The sequence below is a fragment of the Rattus norvegicus genome, chromosome 17, assembly GCF_036323735.1.
Source record: "Rattus norvegicus strain BN/NHsdMcwi chromosome 17, GRCr8, whole genome shotgun sequence".
Classification (NCBI taxonomy): domain Eukaryota; kingdom Metazoa; phylum Chordata; class Mammalia; order Rodentia; family Muridae; genus Rattus; species Rattus norvegicus.
Window position 1 is genome coordinate 71,609,813 of NC_086035.1, and position 22,787 is coordinate 71,632,599.

Here is a 22,787-nt window from a genome sequence, read left to right on the forward strand (position 1 = left end):
CAGAGCCCTTGTCAAGGAGGATAGAAAACTACTGGGAGAGTAAATGTTTGGTTTGCAAACTAGTAGTAACTAGCTGTGATAGACACAGGGATGAGGGCACCTCAAAATCATACACAGAGGTTCACACCTTTCATCCCAGAACACCGGAGGCAGAGGCAGGTGGATCTCTGTGAGTTTGGAGGCTAGCTTGGTCTACATAGTGAGTTCCAGGACAGCCAGGACTATATAGTGAGAACCTGTCTCCATAAGAAACAAATAAAATAATATAAATCACACCCATGTCTTGATTATTGGGAACAAGGCAAGCAGACCCTGGGGGATGGCTCTGTGGGTGTGATGTCTCTTCCTGGTTGTCAGTTTGACACGGTCCAGAATGAACTACAATCCTGAAACAGAGGACACACCTGGGATCCAGATCTTGAGGCTGGAAGACACAGGCTTCTGACTAGGGTCTTGACCGGGAAATCTTGAGGTATTGTGGCCATGAAAAGTTTAGGCTCACGCAAGGTAGTACACATCCTTAATCCCAGGAGATTTAAGGCAAGCAGATCTCTAAATTCAAGACCAGTCTGGGACAAAGCAAGTTCCAGATCCAGGCATGGTGGTACACACCTTTAATCTGGGCTATAGCTTCTGCCGGAGGCCTACATAAGAACACTGGAAGGAGGAGGGCTCACTCACGCTTCTTTGCCGGCTTGCACTTACTCGCAAGCACATCTGTTGGGACGTCCTCCTTCAGACTGCAGCTTACACAGAAGACTACCTGAAACTACTAGCCTGTGGGACTGAGAAACTACTAGAAACTTGGATTTCCCATTCACAGCTGCCCATCGTTGGGTTAATGGACTACAGGCTGTAAATCATTACAATAAATGTCCGTTAATATATAGAGACATTCCATAAGTTCTGTGACTTTAGAGAACCCTGATTAATACACTGAGTGGATGCACTTGCTTCTACAGGTCTAGCAACCCAGAATTAAATCCCCAGAACCCAAGTGAAGGTTGAAGGAGAGAAGAACTCCATAGAGTTGTCCTCTAACCTTTACAAGTGCACAGAGGCATGCACACCTCACACACGATGTGCACACACTCACAATGAGAGAGAGAGAGAGAGAGAGAGAGAGAGAGAGAGAGAGAGGATGTACCTCTAGCAGAGTACTTGCACAAGGCCCCAAGCTCCACCAGAGATGGGGTGGGGAGGGTCTAATAATGAGCCATTGAGTTGAGAAAATTAACCTTTTCAAAATGGAGAACTAAATTAATTCTGGCTACAGGCAGTGGTATGAAAAGCACTAGGACCCTTTGTGACCACTGTGTCAAACAGAATAGCTTAGGAAAGGGGAAGGTATGTTGGGCACACAGCCCAGACCTCCATCTGTTAGTGAGAAACTTTTTACCTAAATGCTTACGGATGCACAGCTAAAGAGAGGCATTTGCCCAAGGCCAGGTCCTTCCCTGGGGCTGTGTCCAGTGACTGATAGCCACAGAGTCAGATTTCTTATCCCCAGGACTCAGAACTCTTAAAGCTCATACCCATAAAGCTCCCACTAGCCTGGCTAACCCTGGTCCTAGGGTTACTAACACTGTGATAAAACACCAGGCACCAAAGCGACTTGAGGAGGAGAGGGTTTATTTGCCTTATGTATCCTGAGTCATCGAGGGAAGCTAAGGCAGGGACTCAAATCAGGTGGGAACCTGATGGCAGGAGCTGATCAGAGGCCAAGAGGAGAGCTGGCTACTCAAGACCACTGACCCAGCAGAGGTGGCATTGCCCATGATGGGCTGAACATCAGCCACTAATTAAAAAAATGCCCTACAGGCTTGCCTTATAACTTGATCTTATAGAGGTGATTTCCCAATTGAGGTTTCCTCATCCAGATGACTCCAGCTTCTGTCAAATTGACATAAAAACTTGCCAGCAGTGGTGGTGCACACCTTTATTCCCAGCACTCAGGAGACGAAAGCAGGCCCATCTCTATGCGTTCGGGGCCAGCCTGGTCTAAGAGCTGGTTTCAGCACAACCAAGGCTACACGAAGAAACCTTTTCTTGGAGAAAACAACACCAAGAACAACCACAGAAACTAGCCTACATACTCTCTCCAACCTGCTAAACCCATCCTGTTCTCATCCTGGGGCAAGCCCCATTGGCTTCTGTAACCAAGCACAAGGGTCTAGCAAAGGCAGCCTCGGGAGTCAGAGCGCCTGCCCTGAACTGTCTGGGGCTGCAGGCCTTGGCTTCCACCACCAGACAAACCAGACTTCATTCTGTCTCTGTGCCCAGGTCATTATGCTAAGAGGGTCTCTCTGATTGGTCTAGTTTGGGTCTGGAGTCTAGCCTGGTCTAGTTTGGGTCTGGAGTCTAGCCTAAGGCCACTAGGGATAAGCTGATGAATGTGAGCATCTTAATGTTAGGGTTCGACTCTGATGAGGCCAGTGAACCATTTTCTGCAAGGCAGTACTGACACCAGCCTCCTCAAATGGATGAAGCTCCTTGAGGTCAGCATCTGTGCAGTGTAAACTGCATTCCACACTGGGTTGAAGGAAGTGCATTTAGTCAGCGCTGGCTGATGAACTAGTGAATGAAGGGACTCCCGGAGGACTTCCACATGGACAGGGGCAGATGCCTTTTGAGCTCCTGTTCACCTTCACTCCCCCTCCTTGTCCCGTTATCCCCGCATCGGGAGTCAAGACCAAGAGCTTGAGCCACTGCAAGCCAGTGAATTTGGAATCAAGTGTCAGAGGGTGGTCTACCAGATGCTTAGCTGGGTGAGTAGTGGTGTATGGCTGGGTGTGACTGTGAAGTCCAGGGGCCAAGAGCACAAGGTACAGAAAGAGAAGGCTAGCAAGGTAGCAGGGGCCTCTGGGACTGACGTCAGTAAACCTAGGGTATGTGGAGCCTCATTTTCCTGAGCAATTGGTCCCCGCATCTTGGTCCTGAGGGCATCAGATGAAAGTTAAAAGCACCCTCCAGCCAGGATACAATCCTTTAATCTTTGAATATGCAAGGCTGACAGGTAAAGCATTTCCTTGGGCATCAGCATTTTGATAGAGATCAGTGTCTTAAATCAAAAAATTAAATTCTAAGGAAAGAATTCCAGACTTCTGCTGGGCCAGTACTTTGCAAATACTATAGAAACCCGAATGGACCTGCCATTATCCTAGGGGGCAGCCTCCACGGAAGACTAAGAGGTGTGAATCTGCTTCAAGTATCTGCAAAACATAGGGCTGGGCTTCCAGGTCACTTATGTCTGCAGACATTTATATTAGAATCTCCCCTCCCGCCCCCCACCCATGCTGACCTCAGAGTGGGCACTTAGCATGGGTGCTAGCATGGGCCAGCAACCCTTGAGACTTCTCTCAGGACAAATTCCTGCCCTCCCCAACCCCAAGATGTTCAAGGGGGAGAAACTTAGAGATTATGCAAATCTACAACAATGAGACTTACATTTTTGCTTTTTGTTCTTCCAGGAAAAAAATTGGGGGACATCAAGACTATTCTGGGACTAATAGCTGGCAGATTTTCATTGGGCAGGATGCAGAAAAAACAGAGCTACTGTATGTAAGACACTTTAAGATACCCCTTATGTGAGGGTCCATGATTCCAGGAAGAATGACATCTCGTACTCAAATAGTATGTAAACGCAAAGAGTGTTTTATTCTGAAGAAGTCAGCACACTGGGGCCTCCCATTACAAGACAGAGAGACAATCAAGTGAGCTCACAGGCTGGATTTAAAGCACACTGGAGTTCTAGGGTAGATGAACTTTATCTTACTCTATCTCTAGGCATTCAGGAACCATGGAAGCTGGAACCTGGGGTTTTTTTCTATTGGTAGTTGACTGGCCTGGACTTGCCCACTTCTTAGGTCTAGTCTCCTGAACTGCCAATTTGAAGCCTGTCATGGAGTCAGCCTAGCCTCCTCACTTATAGGCAGATGGGGGTCACCAGAGGATTAGATTCAAGTGGGAGAAAGTAATTTGGTATGTTCATCCAGTCAAGTAGAGACAAAGTCAGCCATTCGGCAGATACAACAAGGCAACAAGCATACCAGATGCTGTGATGAGGACCGGCACAAAGGAGGGAGTGCTACAGTTGAACTTCCTGTTCTTCCGAGGGTCTAGCATTAAGGGCTCGAGTTGCTCCTCTGAGCAGGAAAAACAAAAAAACAAACAAAACAAAACAAACAAACAAACAAAAAAAAAAAACCCCGGTGTTTCACAGGACAGGAGTGGGGTGCGGCAAAGCAGAAGAGGAAAGTGTAGAGATGGGAGAGGAGGGAAAAGGAAACGGGAGCAGGGGAGGAAGGGGAAGAGACTGGGAGAAGGAGATGGGAGGGAAAGAGCAAGGAGAGGAATGGAATGTTAATCCCACAGTTTGAGACAATTCAAAGCAAGCTTGATTTTATTGGCATGCATCCAAAAGCTGGCCAACCACTGTCCACAGAGTTGAGAAAAGAGAGCAGCCCAGAATCTATTTCTTGGGCCCCCTTTAAGGAGTATAAGTACTTGCAAAGGGGGTTTACAGAAGACAGCGAGGCAATAAGGAAATATTGAAAAAAATCTCGGGCTGGAGAGATGGCTCAGTGGTTAAGGGCACCGACTGCTCTTCCCGAGGTCCTGAGTTCAAATCCCAGCAACCACATGGTGGCTCACAACCATCTGTAATGAGATCTGATGCCCTCTTCTGGTGTGTCTGAAGACAGCTACAGTGTACTCATATATATAATAAATAAATAAAATATTTAAAAAAAAATCTCAAAAACCGTACTTGCCAGGTAATTAGGGAGGGCTTTAGGGAGGGGTCACAGAGGATCCGGGAGCATAAGGGTATCCTCAAAAACAAGTCAAGGTCATGGGATAGGGCAGGTCAAGCTCCAGGAAACAGACTAAAAAGCAGTCAGTCGCTTGGCTCTTATGGTAAACAGAAACGTATCTTTAGTAAGACAGCATAATGGCCCTGCCTTCAAAAATGGAGTTAGGTTAGTTCCTCAGGAGGAGGGGAGGAGATAGAAGAGAGGAGAGAGGAGTCATGCTAATGGCTCCAGTGGATAGCTTGGTTCTCTGTGATTCTCTGATGGAGACTTCATCTCCACTCCACAGATGAAGAAACTGGAGTCTTGTGACATTAGATACCTCTCCCCAGGGCCATACCACCAACAAATGGCAAAAGTGGGATGCAAGGGTCTGTCTCAAAGTCAATGTTTTCTTTACAGAAATCCAACTCAAACCATCTTAACAGAAAGAGAAGTTCAAAGGCCTCAGAGCTTCAAGTGCTTACTTAGTCTCTGTTCCTGGCTGAATCCGACACCTGAAATAACGGGGTTGGGGCTCAGTTCTATTCAAATACTGTTCAGCTGAGGGCTTTCATTATTCTCATTCAGAATTATATTGCTCTGACATCAATGGGTCTTCCCACTGATAAGTCACTGCACAGAATTAAGAGATTAATAAAGGGGGTTGGGGATTTAGCTCAGTGGTAGAGCGCTTGCCTAGCAAGCACAAGGCCCTGGGTTCGGTCCCCAGCTCCAAAAAAAGAAAAAAAAAAAGAGATTAATAAAGGAAAAAGCTCTTTAATAGAGCACAGATATGGCCCTGGCTAATACCCATAGAGGGGCTAGCCTCTAACAGAAGATTTTTACTAATTTACAAACACCTTAGATCTATGTATTCCTCAGACACTGGCATCCTTAAATCTCTTCCAGGTCCAGGCCCAAGGTTATACGTTGAACAATTTAAACAGAGACAACACTACAGGCCTGGCTCCTTGGGCGTTATTATCAGGGGCTGGAGAGATGGCTCAGTGGTTAAGAGCACCGACTGCTCTTCCTTGAAGTCCTGAGTTCAAATCCCAGCAACCACTTGGTGGCTCACAACCACCTGTCATGGGATATGATGCCCTCTTCTGGTGTGTCTGAAGACAGCTACAATGTACTTATAATAAATACATAAATCTTAAAAAAAAAAGTATTGTCAGAATTTCTTAACTATACCGGGTCATTCTTTTTAACAATCCTGTTATCCAGGATCATCTTACCCACCTGGTAGGATTATGTTTTTCCTGATAAGAACACAGAAGACTTAATGACAGACCAGGACTTAATGACCGTTGTCACTCTGCAAGACCAGTTGTAACAGGCTTATCTCCTTCTCTTATGGGAATGGAGCTTCTGGAGGTCAATCTTGGTAAATAAATATTAACAGGCACTTTCTCAGTGACCCTGAACTAGTACAAAAATCTCCCATCATGCACTTAATAACAAGCCTGGTTAGTAGTCTACGTATCTTTAAGGACTGGAGGCAGTGCTCTCTTGTGTAAATTCTGCACAGCATAACTTAGTGTTTCCCAAGCAAGTGCTAGTCAGTAAATCCTTTTTAGTACCAACTTTACTACTTCAGGTTTCTCCTTGAGTGACGTGCCCGTCGTTTATCAATGCAGAACATGGTTCTTACTCCAGAGGAGTGAGAGACAGTTCATCTGAATTAAATACGAGTGACTGTGGCTGGGAAGATTAATTCATGAATGAAATATTCTACCATGGAAGAGGCTAAGTGGATTTTTTTTTAATATTTGCAGAATATAAGGAAGCCATAAAATGACAGAGGAAAAAAAAAAACCCATGTTGGTGAGACATCAGGTAGGCGACTAGACATCAGCAGAGTTAGGAATATCCTCTATAGGTTTCAGATGTTATTTTGTCTTTTTTTTTTTTTTTCCAGAGCTGAGGACTGAACCCAGGGCCTTGTGCTTGCTAGGCAAGCGCTCTACCACTGAACTAAATCCCCAACCCCTAGGTTTCAGATGTTATAACATCCTTAGCTATAGGTTTAGTGGTCTGCTAAGATGAACAATGAATTCCAAAAGTCTTACCTAGCAGTCATGAGGCTCAGATTAGAGGTTGGTAGTAAATGGTTATCACAGAGACTAAGGATAGCTTGACATAATATGGGGGTCTTGATCTGCAATATTCCCTCGCCACACAGTCATGGAGTTCTTTCTAGTCAGTCAATCAGGAGGCAAGATCTCTGACACAGATACGTCTTTGGAAACTTCAGTTCACACAGGTCTAATCTGTGACTGGTGGGCAGCAGGAGTATCCCCAGCTACATGGAAGAGAAATAGGTCTTCTCAAGAAAGAGGGATCCTGTCTCCAGAAGGGGAAGGGAAGTGACCAGTCAAGGGAACAGACCCAGAGCGGCTGGGAGCCATCATACAGTATATTTAGGCTGCCTTGTGTGCGCAGGAGGGAATGCTGTGTGTGATGGTTTGTACATGCTCGATCTGGGTAGCAGCACTATAAGAAGGTGTGGCTTCATCGGAGTGGGTGTGGCCTCCTTGGAGTGGGTGTGTCACTGGGTGTGGGCTTTAAGGCCCTCATCCTAGCTGCCTAGAAGCCAGTGTTCTGCTAGCAGCCTTCCGATGAAGATGTAGAACTCTCAGCTCTGCCTGCACCATGCCTGTCTGGATGCTGCCATGTTCCCACATTGATGATAATGGACTGAACCTCTGAACCTGTAACAACCCCCAGTGAAATGTTGTCTTTATAAGAGTTGGCTTGGTCATGGTGTCTGTGCACAGCAGTAAAACCCTAACTAAAGACACGGTGGGTTCTAAGGATGAATTCCATTTTTCATAAGCTCATCTAGCAATTACCATTTACTCATTTTACATACTGTTTCATGCAGATTAACCTAGTTAACCCCCCTCCCCCCTCAGGTTCAGGGACTATTCCAGGTCCTGGGACTGAAAGTTTTGTTTTTAATGCATAGCTCCTGCTCATGAGGAGCTGTGTATCGAACAGAGAAGGGGAAAATGTAAGGAATTGGAATACGGGGCGGGTGAGCCTAGGGGGTGAAGAGCATTTGCTGCACAAGAGTGAAGATCTTCGTCCTAGAACTCCAGCACCCATGTAAAAAGCATGTGCAGCTGCCTCTGCCTATAACTCCAGCAATGTGGGCAGAGATGGAAGGATTGCTGGGACTTGCTGGCATCGGCCTATGAGAGACCCTGTTTCTAAGGAAAAGAGAGAGTGATAGCACAGGGCACCCACCATCTTTCTCTGGCCGCCGTGCATTAGCAAGGTACCTACGCTACGCATATTCTCTCTCCCTCTTGCCCCATTTTTAGCATAGAAGGAATTGACCCTTTTTCCCCCTAAGATTTATTATGTGTAGAATTCCGCCTGTTTGTACACTTGCACACCAGAAGAGGGCATCGGATCCCATTACAGATGGTTGTGAGCCACCGTGTGGTTACTGGGAATTGAACTCAGGACCTTTGGAGGAGCAGCCAGTGTTCATAATCTCTGAGCCATCTCTCCAGCCCCAGGAATTGACTCTTGATAAGGCCACAACGGGTAATATCAACAAGTGAATGAAGACAGGACAAAGGTCACACACCCACACACCACGTGACGTGATGAGAAGGAAATATTTAGAATAAGGAAATCCACGAAAAGGAGATTGGCTGTGGTGAGAGCTGACGGGGAAAGAGGGTGGCAAAGGACAGCTGAGAGGTACAGGATTCTATCCTGGGATAAGGAACCTACTGTGTGACTGTTTCTTGGCAAGACGTGGACAAATATCTATTCCTCCCTGAGGTGGCATCAAGCTCGGAGAAGAGAACCATTCCTCCCAAGTCTAGCTTAGTGAACTGACGACTTTACTGTGTCTCTTAACAGGAGCATCAGTGCGTGCTTACTTACAGGGGGCAAGGGTGACCCCGCCCCCACCCCAGACAGTGACATCAGTGAACACTCACCCCTGCATGGTGATTTCCTCCATCCCCCTTCAGCCAGCTTTCCACAGTGACACCAAATGATTCCTGTGGATGATTATTTTTGTTACGTGAATTGCACCAGAGAAGACATGCTTATCCGTCTCTACTGGTGTTGTGAAAAACCTTCTGCCTGGTCCAGATTTCCCCCACCAATAGATGTTTGTCTGAGCTCCTGGGGCAAGTACGGCTATTTACAAGATTCAAAGCGTCTATTTCTTGCGAATGCACCAAGATGGCTGGTGCTTCTGCCCAGGAGGTGGGTCTTCGTTTCAGGGTCAGACCTCAAAGCACGGGTTGTATTTGCTGGAGTTGTCGTCAGCGTGTTTGTTACTTTGATTGAGATGCTGGCATAAAGAGCCACTATCAAAGGACTGCGTGTTCTCTGCCTGGTCACTGCAGGCCTGCTCCGCATCCCTGGAGGGAGGTTGCTGGTGGGGAACAAAGGTACCATTGTTGTGTGTACCAAGCAGTTAGAAAGTAGATTCTTCTTTGCTGGCCCTGTGAGGCAGGACCGGTCTATTCCCATTCTCCGGTGCATTTAAATCAAGCCTCGGGGGTCTGTAGGCAACAGTGTCCACTCAAGGCCACGGCTGTTTGCTACAGAAAGCAGGAAAAGGGGGGATGCTCAAAGGCTCCTGTGTAGGCATGTAGGCTTATCTAAGGAATACAAGGCCGCTCTCCTGGAAACCCTGTGGTGACTGCAAGAGGCAATCAGGCAAAGCCCAACAGGACCTGCATTGTGTTCATAAAAAGATAAAGGGGGGATATCTCACGGGTTTCAGCACCAATACTGTTAAGAAAAGGTTAAGGAGAAGCGGGATGTGTTCTATGGAGGTCTGGGGAAAGGGGCCATGCTGAGACATCCCTTCCCCCTAAGGGACCAGCCCTATGCGATAATATAGTATAAAACCGAGTTCATTCAGGGCATAGGGAGGGGAGTTAAGAGGGTAGTTAGTAGGGTAGAGAAAGAGAGAGAAAGAGAATAGAGAAATAGAAGAGAAGAGGAGAGGAGAGGAGAGGAGTAGAGGCCGGCCATAAGCACGTGGACAGAAAGGGTTAGGGAAATGGGGAGAGAGGGTACAAAGGGGGAAGAGGTTAAGAGGGATCCAAAGCAAGAGAGACTGAGGAGAGGACAAGCAGCTCCCTTTTATAGTATTAGACATGCCTGTCTGTTGCCAGGTAACTGTGGGGTGGAGCATATCTGGCTGTTGCTAGGTAACTGTGGGGGTGGAGCCTAAACAGAATGCTAACAATGTGGCCTTCCTAGAGGCAGTGCCGTGAGGTCTCAGAAAATCTTGTCCACTGCGGTTGACTTAGAAATACCTTAGCATAGCATAGCGAGCCGTCAGCTCAGGGCTGTCCATAATTGGGAGCCACTTAGGCTTAGAAAGTCAGGCTCATTTCTCTTTGGCCCTCAAACTTTCTCCACCCCTTTATTTCTGGCACTTACTTCCTTTTGGGGAGCTCCCCCCCCCCATTCTGAAGTCCTTTAATAAACACCAGCTCTCTCAAGCGTCCTGAGTTCGTGCAGACACATGGTCCATTGCTTTTTGTTTGTGAGCACGCTGTTGCTGACACACCGGAAGAGGGCATCCAATCATAGATGGTTGTGAGCCACTATGTGGTTGCTGGGAATTGAACTCATGGCTCCACATTCTCTAAAAAGGCTAGACCCCCAAGTCAGATAAGGGTGGAGAGGCTGTGGAGAAACTGGAACCCTTGCACACTGTTGGTGTTGGCGGAAGTGAAAAATGGTGTAATCGGGTTTGGTTTTTTTTTTTTTGGGGGGGGGGAGGGGGACAGGCCGGCAGATTCTCAAATGATTCAACAAGCAGTCAAAGAATGTTTAACAATAGGGGTTGGGGATTTGGCTCAGTGGTAGAGCACTTGCCTAGCAACCGCAAGGCCCTGGGTTCGGTCCCCAGCTCCGGAAAAAAAAGAAAACAAAAAAAGAATGTTTAACAATAGAAACAATACCAGTGTAGGGGAATGCTAGGTGGGGAGGCTGGAAGGAGTGGGTGGGTAGGGGAGCACCCTCATAGAAGCAGGGGGAGGGAGGATGGGATAGGGATTTCTGGAGAGGAAATCAGGAAAGAGGATAACATTTGAAATATAAATGAAGAAAAATATCCAATAATAGAAAAGAAAAGAAAAGAAAAAAAAAAGGAACAATAGCCCCAAACTAAGGCTGAAGTATGGGTGCACCCCTACAATCCAATCTCAGAATTTAGGAGGCTAAGGCAGGAGGAGTGTGAGTGTGACCTTGGGCTAATTACCAAGACCAGAGACAGCACCTTGGTTAACAGCATGGGCTGTTCTTCCAGAGGATCTGAGTTCAAGCCCCAACACCACAGGATGGCTTACAATGGCTTGGAACTTCAAGCCCAGGCGGATCCTCTACAGGCACTGAGTATCCACGGGGCATAGACATGTGTGCAGGCCAGACACCCACACGCATAACATAAAGATGAAAATGTTAAATAATCTAACAATAGAAACAACCCACTATCAAACATGTACACTCTGGAATCGCAGTGCCTAGAAGCAGTGGCAGAGAAGTTACTGCTAACACTCAAGCCAGTTTGGGCTACATAGTAGTAACTTCAAGACAGCCAGGGCTACTTAGTAAGACCTCCATCTCAAAACAAAACAAATGAACCTACATCCAGACAGCTGATAGATAAACAAGGCACAATGAACTGGTAACATTGATTGCCATTTATCTGTCTATAAAAAGGGTGAAGCAAGGACTGGCTGAAGTATGGATCTCAAAAATTAGCTCAAATAAAACAGGCTCACAAGATTGTATTTTGAATCTGCTAATATGAAATGCTCAGAATATGCAAATCTAGGTAGAAAACAAAAATTGTAGCTAGGTAAAGAGGCAGGCCTAGAAGGGGAAGTAACTACAAGAATAGGAAGGCTCGGGGACTAGAGAGATGGCTCAGCGATTAAGAGCACTGGCTGCTCTTCCAGAGGTCCTGAGTTCAATTCCTAGCAACCACATGGTGGCTCACAGCCATCTGTAATGGGATCAGATGCCTCTTCTGGTTTACATAAAATAAATAAATAATTAGATATTAAATAAATAAATAAATAAATAAATCTTATTTAAAAAGAATTTAAAGGGCTGGAGAGATGGCTCAGCGGTTGGGAGCACTGGCTGCTCTTCCAGAGGTCCTGAGTTCAATTCCCAGCAACCACATGGTGGCTCAGAACCATCTGTAATAAGATCTGATGCCCTCTTCTGGTGAGTCTGAAGACAGTGATGATAGTATACACACACACACACACACACACACACACACACACACACACACACGCATGCACGCACGCACACACACATGCATGTATATATAATTAAAACAAAAGAATCGGAGGGGTCTTTGAAGTGGAGAAAAATTCTAAAGTTGATTTGATGAAGGTTGTGTAGATCTCTGAATACACTAAAAAAAAAAAAAAACAAAAAAAACTCCCTGACTTGTATCTTTTACAGATCGTTTTTGTTTTGTCTGCTGAGGCAAGGCCTCACTAGGTAGGCCATGCAGGCCTGGGATTTTTGCATAGCCTAAACTGGCCTCGGACTCACTCTCCCTGCCCCACCTCCCCTGTGCCAGAATTACAAGCACGAACCAGCTTACCCCGCTCAGTTTCATTCTGTAAACAGACGAACTCTGTGATAGTGGACCATATCTCAAACAAGCTGTTACTAAACAGAGGTTTGGGGTTGGCAGGACTTGCTTCACAAGTCTGACAGCCCAAGTTCCACCCCCAGAACATGTGTAAAGGTGGGCGAAAGCAACACCTCCTTCACAGAGGTGCTTTTGGCTCCAGGTGCACTCCGCGGCACGCACGCACGCACAGACTCGTACAGAAATAATGAATAAAACATTTGAGCTGGCGAAACAGCTCGGTAGATAGAGGTGCTTGCCACACAGACTGATGATCTGAGTTCAAGCCCTGGAGCCCACATGATAGAAGAAGAGAACCGACTTCCCAAAGGCTGTCCTCTGACTTCCACATGCCTGCTATGAACATGCTATGACCACACTTGTGCCCCGCCCCCCCAGTAAAAGTAAAATGTATGAGTACATGAAAGGTTAAGGTAGTAATAGGAGTGGTAGGATTGCTCAGTAGGTATAGGGAGGTGCCTGTTGCTAAGCCTCAGGACCCAAGTTCCATTCCCAGAATGCACATGGTGGAAGGAGAAAAAACAGACTCCATGCATGCCCAGTCATTCACATCATTCACACCACACACCACACATATTAAATAAATAAATAAGAAATAAAAATAATAGCAAGAAATATTTTTAAAAGTTTCACAACCCTGTACCCCTTGCTCTAATTCCTCTTCATTCATATTAAATTTAATTACTTGAATTTTGGCTGATATAAAACGTTTTCATACTTTATGAACATTTTAATGAATACTAAAATTGTTTAATGTCTCTTGAGTTCCTTTTTTAAAGATGTATCTATTTTTATTTATATGAGTACACTGCATTTTTAAAGATTTATTTATTTATTATATAAGTACACTGTCGCTGTCTTCAGACAGACCAGAAGAGGGCATCAGATTCCATAACAGATGGTTGTGAGCACCATGTGGTTGCTGGGAATTGAACTCAGGACCTCTGGAAGAGCAGCCAGTGCTCTTAACCACTGAGCCATCTCTCTTGAGTTTCACGAGTATGGTTTATGTACCTGAAATAGAAACCATCTAATATCAACATCGGACACATTGCTTTTTTTCCCCATGAAAGAATAAGAGTCTTAGCACTCACAAGGAATTAACACCTCATTCCCCTAGTAGCTCAGGGCTCTGCTTCCCTTTCTAACTTTAGTGTCAGAGAGGAGTGATGTGCTCATAGCATCCATCCTTGCTCTATCTCCAGGATAGAAATGGTCCCCAAACCAGTCTACCTCCTGCCATGCCCAGAAGGAATTGAGCATCAGTGAGGAGGATGACCATGGAGACCAAAGCAGAAACTCATCAAGGGACACTGAAGGGAGCCTAGGCAGGAAGAGTGGGAATGGACGTCCTCTGGGGCCCTGGCTGAGCTACAAGACACCGGCTTCCTCTGAGACAGATGGCATGACTGAAGTCAAGAGCAGCCCAGTAGATGAGGGATGTAAAGACTTTTAAAAAAAGGAGACAGGGTTGGGGATTTAGCTCAGTGGTAGAGCGCTTGCCTAGCAAGCGCAAGGCCCTGGGTTCGGTCCCCAGCTCCGAAAAAAAAGAAAGGAAAAAAAAAAAGGAGACAAATTTCAAGCTCACAAGGGGGTGATCTCCATCTCCTTCTAACTAATTTTCAAGAGCTCGTCTTCCTAGGCCTGATTAAATATCAGCCAGCACTGGCCTTTTAGTGAGGGATGAAGATCCTCAGGCTATTTGTTAACTAATGGCAAGGTTAAAGATGAACCAGCTTTAGCTGATCACTGAGGATAGACTCAGGCCAGTAAATGAAGCGGCAAGCTTTTCCTTTCTGTCTCCAGCTAGCTCATCTAGAAGAAGGCAAACCAAGGACAAGAAATACTTAGGAGTTCTTCCTCCCTTATGCACACCCTGAGTTCTGTGTCACTTTGTTCCCTGACCACAGGGCTAAAGCAAATAAGAAGGACACTAAGTATTTGGGGGGTGGGACGGGGGTTGCCACAAAGAATAGAGCCCTGCTTTCGTGCTAAAGGCACATGTCTTCCCAAGGGAAGGCAGTTAGTTTCGAAATACTTCAAGCAAAACTACAGGGAGTGATGCTCAGTGGTTAAGAACACACTGCCTGCTCTTTCACAGGACCAGGGTTCAATTCACAGCACTCACATGGCAGCTCAAAGCCATCTGTAACTCCATTTCCAGGGGATCTGGGACTCCCTCTTCTGGTCTCCTGAGGGACCATGTACACGGACATACGTGCACAAATATCCACACACGTAAACTTGACTGTTTTCAGCTGCAGAAGGAACAATTGTCCTTCCTACCAGTCCACCTTCTTTCTCAGTCTCTCTTTTAATTTCTTTCGAGAGAGTGGGAGGCACCTGTGTTGTCTCCTATTTGTGGTAGTCTGAAAGAAAAGTGACTTCAGAATAGAGAATGCAAGAGTAGGTACATGTGGCTTAGTTTCACATCTTTGTTAGAAGCTAATTCCCATCGGGTGGGGCACTAAGATGGCTCCTTGAGTAAAGCACTTGAAGGCCTGGTGACCTGAGTTTGGCTTCCCAGAACCCATAGAAAACAGCCAGAAACAGAAGCACATACCTGTAATCCCAGCACCCATAGGGTGAGGTGGGAGACAAGAGGCCTGCAGGAAGTTTCCGGGGTAGGTAGCCTGCAGTTCAGAGCACAACAGTGATAGGGACAGTAAGAGAAATCTTGCCTCCAACAAGGTGAAAAGTGGGAAATGCCTTCTGACAACTGTCCCCTGACGTCTACAATCAGGCTGCAACACACACACACACACACACACACACACACACACACACACACACACACACACACACAGAGAGAGAGAGAGAGAGAGAGAGAGAGAGAGAGAGAGAGAGAGAGAGAGAGTTACCTATGAGGTTTTGTTTGTTTTGGTTTGCTTTTGTTTGTTTGCTTGTTTTGTTTTGTTTTTAAGACAGAATTTTTCTGTAGAACCTTGGCTATCCTGGAACTCACTCTGTAGACCAGGCTGGCCTCAAACTCAGAGATCCGCCTACTTCTGCCTCTGAGTGCTGGGGCATGCACCACCATTGCCCAGCTGAGAAATTCTTAAAACATAAAAAATAGTCAAATGCGATCTTTTGATTTTGAAGCCTGGAAAGTGACTTTGTGATTCCCTTGATTTTCTCATCTAGGGCATCGCTTAACTCAAGAGAAGCCATATCATAGGATATGTATTCTTTCTCTTTGGAGACAGAGCATATAAAAGGTAACCATGGCATCTTTTTCTTGGAGAGAACACCCTTTCAAATATCAACTTTAAATGCAACTCCAACCAGATGTGTCCAATGTTTTGATATCGAAACAAAACTGCGGTCCACAAAGTTCATGCCTCAGAACCAAACAATTTGATACAAAAACAAACAATGCTACCCAACCTCATAATATTTTAAGTAAACTGAAAGTTTTGTATTGGGTAGTATTCATAACGGATCTAACCCTACAGGCCATGCACATGCTTGCTAATAAACCATAAACTTCATCTTAACTCATCCAAAGATATATTTGAGCTTTAGTATAAAATGCACTTTTTCATTTTCAAGATAGAAATAGTGAAAACATTTACTTGCCAATCTCCCCAGGAGTACAATCTCTGCTAACCTGACCTGTGTAAATGCAGGAATTGTCATGCAGGTTAATCTTTGTGGTCAACTTGATTTGGGATCACCTAGGAGACACACTTCTGAGTGTGCCTTTCAGAGGATTACCAGAGAGGTTTAACAGAGGAAGGAAGGCCCACCCTGAATATGGGGGGAATTGACTGATAAAAAAGGAAGCCAACCAAAGCCCAGCATTCATCTTCCTGTGTTTCCTGAGTGGGAGCACGATGCGACCCGCACTCTTGCCATGTATCTTCCTTAAATCATGAGCTAAAACACACCCTTCTTTCCTTCAGCTTCTGTCAAGTCTCTTGTCACAGCGGTAAGAAAAACAACCCCTGTAGAGAGCTTGGGATTTGCAGATGGAAATGACAGGAAAACCAAGGGTTATTTAAAGCTGGGGCCTCACCCCTGCTAGGCAAGCATTCTACCACTGCCCCCAAGCCCCAGCCCCAAATGGGACTTTGCTGCTTGCTGAAAAACATTTTGAGGAGGGCCGGTTGCAGATGTATGTGATTGGTCGTTTCCAAGGAGATCTCGCCGCTAAGCTCTCTGTCCATCAAATATCCCACCGCATCCGCATCCGGGTTCAAAGGAAAGCAGGAACTGCCATCTGCCTTCAAGATCTTGGATACATTTTCCCCTTAAATGTATCTGCTTGTTTGGAAGCTGGCAACGGGGTAGGCCGACAGCTGTTACAACAGGACACAATGCTAAGAAAGTCTGGTAAATTCATGTCGTGGTCAACTGATTCACTCTCCCTGACTCTACTTTTTCACTGAACTTGTGAAAAAGAGACAGCGACTGTAAGTCCATGCCAGCAGTACAGATGCACGGCGCCATGATCAGCCTCCTGAGGAAGGTCTGCTGGCGTGGCAAAGTGAAACTAGGTTGAAAACCAAGCAACAAAGCAGAAAGAAGATGTGGTCAAAGCTGGCTTGTCTGTTGCCATTAGCAACTCACTGTTGACCCTGATTGACAGCAGTACAGTGAAGAAGAGTTTGGTATTATAGGTGGTACTCTGTCTGCTGTAAGACTCGTCACAGGGAAACTCAGACCCACAAGGACAAGCTCATGGCTCAAACCAATGAGAGAAAGTAGGCTTGTCGAGTTTTCTTTTACTGGGTTGTGGTCAGGTAACTGGATGAAGGAACCAGAATTTACAGCTTGGGCCAAACTGTCATTTATACGAGAAATAAAAATTTCTGAAGTGTTTGAAGAATGGGGCAAATATAGCCGTCTATATTTATGTAGCAAGTCTGGGTGTGGACATTTGGCAAAAATTACATCATTTACTCTGAGGTCAGCGAGCCAGATGTATTTTGAGATCCTTAGCTATGAGATCTCATCCAAGCTGAGGAACTGAACTCGGCTGAACCTTGACTAGAATGGGTGGAGAATATTCGTATATTTATATATGTATATAATCGACACTATCGGTCTGAGTTACGATTGGATAAACCAACCCCAGGCAGCAAGTCACAAATACTTTTAATAGCGGCTGCAGAGATGGCTCAGCAGTTAAGAGGACGGGCTTCTCTTGCAGACAACCCAGGATTGGTTCCCAGCACCCAGGCAGTGGCTTCTACAACTCCAGGTCCAGGAGATCGGAGCCCTTTCTCTGATCTCCACAGGCGTTGCACACACATACATGCAGACACCCAAACACAGAATGACACTAAATATTTCTTTTTAAAAAAATGCTTTTTAAAGGGCAGCCAATAAATATATACTCACCTGTTTATTAAATGCTTTCTGTGTGTCAGCACTGTGCTCTCCCAGCAATACTGCAGGGCGAGCATTGGGATATATTCACAAATGGGTCAACAGTAGCTCACTAGATAAACTGACTTTATCCGAAATCTCTTGGTAGCGAAAGGCTAGGCTTTGGTGCTTAGGTACCAGAGCCTGGGTCTGTCTACTAATCTGTCCTCAACAGCAAAGAACTCTGAGGTTCATGGTGAGATGCCATTTCTAGTTCTTTCTGGTGTGTAGGTGGAGACACATGTCTATTGTTGTTCATGGCATGTGGCTGGAGTGGACTTAACCCATACAAGGGTCACGTGACCTCTCACCCTGTCTCTCTTTTACGGCAGGAACCAAGGATTCTGAGGTGGTGGTACCACAGGTGTCCTGTAGTTTACTGCTTTAGCAAACTTTCCAGGAGAGCTACCAACCCAACACCCTACCAACTGCTTCACCAATGAGAAGCAGGCCTAGGGCCTCATAAGCTCCTGAGACTTTGACCATGAGGATTTCAGCAGCTGTTGAGATAATGGAGTCCACATTCAGTTAAGTTTTTTTTTTCATACTTTGTTAAGAAATCAAGTTCATATCTGCCATTTTGAAAAGAATCTCACAGGGATGGAGAGATGGCTCGGGGATTAAGTGTATGTCTCTCCCAGAGGAGCTGCGTCCAGCTGCCAGCACCCACACGGGGCAGCTTGCAATTGCTTGGATTCCAGTTCAGTGAGATCTGATGCCCCAACCCTCTGCCTCTGAGGACCCCTGCACACACACGTCACATACATACAAGAACGTACCACAAACGTGCAAACAGAAAAACATTTTCAAAAGAACCTAAATTGCCATGTGAGTTAACATTTCATAAAAAGTTATTAAATTCAGTGAATAAAAATAAGAGATTACTACTTGAATTTGAATTTGTTTAATAGACACAGTAAACATGTTTTCTGTAAAATGTTAGGAACAGTCTTATACCAAAAATCATTACTGTAAGCCAGGCGGTGGTGGTGCACACCTTTAATCCCTGCACTCAGGAGGCAGAGGCCAATGGATCTCTGAGTTCTATGACAGCCTGGTCTACAGGGTGAGGGAGTTCTGGGACAGCCAGGGCTACACAGAAAAACCCTGTCTTAAAAAACAAAACAAAACAAAACAAAAAAAACAAAACAAAAATCATTAACCGTAAAAAAAAAAAATTAATCGTTTATTTCAAGTTCCAATTAAATGACTCAAGTGCAAACTGGATGGCCTGCTTCCATTGCTTTGAAATGGTTCTATTGGAGTATGACAGATGCACTGAAACTGTACAGGTTCAGTGTCCGCAACTGGGTGAACTGGGGGCTAATTCACAACATCACCCCTTTAATCTACGTGGTAAACATGTCCAGCACTCCAAACACTTCTATGGCCCTCTTATTATTTTCATAGCTGTTATGCTGCTCCGGTTGAAATGTCTATAAACTGTTCCCAAGGGGAATGGCACTGAGAGCTGGGGCCTTTGGGAGGTGGCTGGGTCATGAGAGTGGAGCCTTTGAGAACTGGGATTGCTGTGCACATAGAGCCTCTCATGAGATCCCCACTTGTGAGCCAGAAAGTGGCCCTCAGCACAGGCTGGACCAGGGCCAGCACCTTGTTCTTGCACATTTTACGCTCCAGTACTGAGAAAGATTTGCTGTTTAAAAGCTGCTCTGTTTCCTGTGTTTCCCCAAAGCAATCCAAGCGAGCTAACACATAACACTTAACAGCAGATTCAACACTTAGCCCAGAGTAATTGCAGGCACCATGCTGTGCCGTACTTTCTGGCCAGCATCCTCCCTTTCTCTGAATCCCACCTCAGCCTCCCTAAGTAAACATTTACCCTCTGCCACTATGACCTTTAAAAATCCCATAAGCAAAGGCTGGGAGGCCAGTGGTTAAGAGCACTGACTGCTCTTCCAGAGGTTCTGAGTTCAATTCCCAGCAACCACATGGTGGCTCACAACCATTTGTAATGAGATTTGATGCCCTCTTCTGGTTTGTCTGAAGACAGCAACAGTGTACTTATATATAATAAATAAATAAATCGGGGTTGGGGATTTAGCTCAGTGGTAGAGCGCTTGCCTAGCAAGCACAAGGCCCTGGGTTCAGTCCCCAGCTCCGAAAAAAAAAATAAATCTTTAAAAAAATTAAAGATGTAATGAACCCTTAAAAAAAGTTAGAACAATGTCCTCTTGGCTTGCTCACCTTGTTGCAAATGACAGGATTTAAGGATGGGCTTTTAGAGGGATTAGGGACAATGGCTCTCGAGGAGTGGTGTTTATTAGGCTAGGAACAGAAGGCAACAGAAAGCACATGGTGTGTCAAGACATTTCCCAGAAGATACTGAGGGGAAGAAGATTCAGTGTGTTCTGTTTGAGGAAGTGAAAAACCTGTGCTTTGTTAATGAGGTTTGAGGAGGGGGATTTTCTTTCTTTCCTTTTCTCTCTGTCTCTCTCTCCCTCCCTCCCTCCCTCTCTTTCTCTCTCCTTCTTTTGTTCTTTCTTTTTCTGGTGTTTTGAGACAAGATTTCTCTGTGCAGCCCTGGCCATCCTGGAACTTGTTCTGTAGACCAGGCTGACCTCAAACTCAAGAGATCCACCTGCCTCTGCCTACACAGTGCTGGGATTAAAGGTGTGCACCACCACCACTGCCGCTGCCTTGTCAGATTGGGGGATTTTCTGCAGGAGCACATTTTCCCAAGTGAAAGAGTCTGTGTGAGGGAAGGACATTCATGACCTGTTGTTAGACGCTTTCCTAGGGCCGAGGAGATGACTCAGTGGGCAAAAATGTTTGCCACACAAATGCAGGGATCTGAGTTTGGGTCCACAGAACTCTTGTAACAGTGTGGTAGAGTGCATGCGTCTGTCATTCCAGCATGCCTACAGTGGGATAGAAAGGGAAACAGAGCACATCTCCAGGCTCGAGAGCCAGACAGACTCAAGCACTCAGACAAGAGACCTTGTCTCAAACAAGATGGAGGGCAAGGACCAACACCCAGGGGTGTTTTCTCATCTCCGTATGAATGCCAGCATTCACAGATGAAGATGAGTTTGCCCAGAGAGAGAGAGAGAGAGAGAGAGAGAGAGAGAGAGAGAGAGAGAGGACGAGAGAGAGAGAGAGAGAGAGAGAGAGGACGAGAGAGAGAGAGAGAGAGAGAGAGAGAGAGAGAGAGAGAGAGAGAGAGAGAACTTAAAAACCAATGAAATAAAATTTCCCAGGCTGCCTGAAGGGAAGCTCAAAAGCAGAAGTAGCTAGACCACTCTGGAAGTCGCTTGGGCCAGAACACCACCTCTTCTCATTAAGAGGTGGAGTCTTTCCCACCCCTTGAACTTGGGTGAAGTTCTCAATGGCTTTTACGATTGAGATTTGAGGAAGTGACACTGCGTTGCTGTCAAAGCTAGGTTATGAAAGACAATGTGGCTTTCGTCTGGCTTCTTCAGCACCTTGCACTGTGGAGAGGCTCTGGAAAGACCATTACTTAAAAAGGAACTGAGGGGTTGGGGATTTAGCTCAGTGGTAGAGCGCTTGCCTAGCAAGCACAAGGCCCTGGGTTCGGTCCCCAGCTCCAAAAAAAAAAAAAAAAAAAAAAAAAAAAAGAGAGAGTAAAAAGGAACTGAGGTTGCCCGGACAACTGCTAATGTTGCTTGCCAGATTGCCTGTGTGAAGTCAGCTTTCGGATCCAGCTGAGGCCCCAGTCACTGGGGAGCAGAGGCAAATATCCCTGTTGTCTGAGTTCCCTACCCCATAATATCCAAGATGGTGACAAACAGCTGTCAGATTGGAACAAGGAATTGGCATAGCAGACAGACACTTGGACCTATCAGAGAAGTTGCTGGTGTGGACAAGATGTCCTGGCAGGGACCTAGAATATCTTGATTATAAAGATGCCAGGGAAGGAAAGGATAGAGTGTTTTAATTTAATATATTTTTAAATTTATGTGCATGTGTATGCCTGGTTGTTTATATGTGCATCATGTGTGCAATACCTTGCAGGCCAGAAGAGGGCATCAGATCTCCTGAGACGGGAGTGGCAGGTAAGTTGGTGCTGCCTTGTGTGAGCACTGGAAATAGAACTCTGGTTCTTTGTAAGGACAGCAAGTGCTCTCAACCACTGAGCCATCTCTCCAGCCCTAGAATACATTTTTGAAAAATAATTTTTCTTCTATTTTTAATTAATTTGCTTTTTTCTTTTGAGAGATTCGTTCATTTAAAAAAAAAAAGAAGCAATTGATCTTTTCTTCACTAATTTTCTTTTTGTGCCTTAACACCCTAGGGTGGATTTTAAAATGAAATCAGAATTTTTCTTCTCAAGGGAGTTCAACGACAGAGAGTTTGTCTAACAAGTATGAGTTCCCAGCTGGAGAGAAAGCTCGACTGCTGATTTCTTATGACCCTTGGCATAAAAACCCTTCAACAGGGGGCCTAGAGAGATAGCTTGGCGGTGATGAGTTCTGTTGCTCTTCCAGAGGACTTGTAACTCCTGTCTCAAGGGATCTGACACCCTCACACAGACATACAGGCAAAACACCAATACTCATGAAATGAAAAAAAGTACAAGTTCCCATATTTGATCCTCTGTCCCCCGAAAGACAAAAGGAAAGAAGAAAGCTAATGGCATATCCTCCAAAAGAGAAAGGCAAATTAGAACACAAAGTACAAATGGTGTCTTCCTAGCCACTTCCTGTAGTTGAGCACTTGCTCCTGATTTGGGGCTGCTGTTAACCACAATGGTTTTGTTGAGAACGTACGTTATCCACTGAGCCTCTACTGTTGCTGCTGGGATCCACCATGAACAACAGGCATGCACGTTGGGCGCTTGCTACACGCCAGCGTCACACATGTCAGCTCAGCTAATCTTCGTAACGAATCGAGGAAGGAAGCCCCATTGTTACTCTGTTCTTAAGCAGGAAACAGCGGCAGGAAGTGTAACTTGCATAAGGTCCCCA

The 22,787-nt window shown here is 45.6% G+C and overlaps 1 long non-coding RNA gene across 1 annotated transcript; it reads right to left on the minus strand.

Annotated features, from left to right (window-relative positions):
• Positions 1-13,281: 13,281 nt before the first annotated feature.
• LOC120097902 (uncharacterized) lies at positions 13,282-17,811 on the minus strand. The gene is made up of 4 exons (XR_005495779.2): positions 16,359-17,811; positions 15,032-15,101; positions 14,597-14,837; positions 13,282-13,482 (listed from the first exon to the last, which is right to left on the minus strand). It is a non-coding gene; the product is annotated as an uncharacterized LOC120097902 (long non-coding RNA).
• Between the last annotated feature and the right edge of the window lie 4,976 nt (positions 17,812-22,787).